Here is an 861-nt window from a genome sequence, read left to right as displayed (position 1 = left end):
TTTACCTATGTCTGCTGGACTAGGAGTAGGTGAACTTCGGGCTCGTTTAGGGGTTTGGTTCGGCAGCGTGGTAGCTCTAGATGGTGCAGGTGTAGTGTCCATTTCAGTTGGTAGAGATATGGTTACTCTGGTTTTTGTTTCGTTGATTGTTTGGTAGAATTTGGAAATTACAGCTTGAGTTAGATGTTTCCCATAGGAGCGACGGGCCCAGGACAGGGCATGAGAAACGATGCGGTCGACGGCAGGTGATGATAAAGACTTGGTACGAATGGTGGTCAGCTTCTCTTGAAGTGTGGTTTGGTAATGGTCGATCAGGACCTGCGTAACCTTACAGAGCCATGTCCGATTGAGGGATCTAATATTCGCGTCGACAGCTGATGTTTTCATTGCTGGACGGATAAAACTATCCAACTCAGAGACTTTGCGTTTGAAGGTTAACGCTGGTTGGCCTTGCTGTTGAAGGGTAAGGATTGCCAAATGATGGAGGCACTGCAAAACTTGGAAGAACACCTTCACAAAGGGTTCTTTCTCCTTATGAGTGGGGACTGGTTGGCGTCGGTGGGCTGGTAGTCGTTTCTGTTGTTGGTCAGGTCGATGGTTACCTCTTGATTGGTAGGCTGTGTTGTAGGTAGGTCGGCGATGGGGTGGGATATAGCTGGATGGGTTGGTTGGTGGTCGATGGAAGACAGGGCCGTTGTAGGGTACGTGATATTGGTTTGGTTGACGATTAGTTTTTCTATTTCTGGCTTCTTGCCAGTGGTTGTTGTAGTTGGGGAGCATAATGAAAATAACTTGGGGTTAGAAGGGAATGTACAGCGGATGTAACAGGAGGAAACTGTATATGCTAGCGTGAAAATGTTG

Source organism: Lottia gigantea (assembly GCF_000327385.1).
Source record: "Lottia gigantea unplaced genomic scaffold LOTGIsca_230, whole genome shotgun sequence".
NCBI lineage: Eukaryota > Metazoa > Mollusca > Gastropoda > Lottiidae > Lottia > Lottia gigantea.
Note: the sequence above shows the minus strand (reverse complement) of the source record.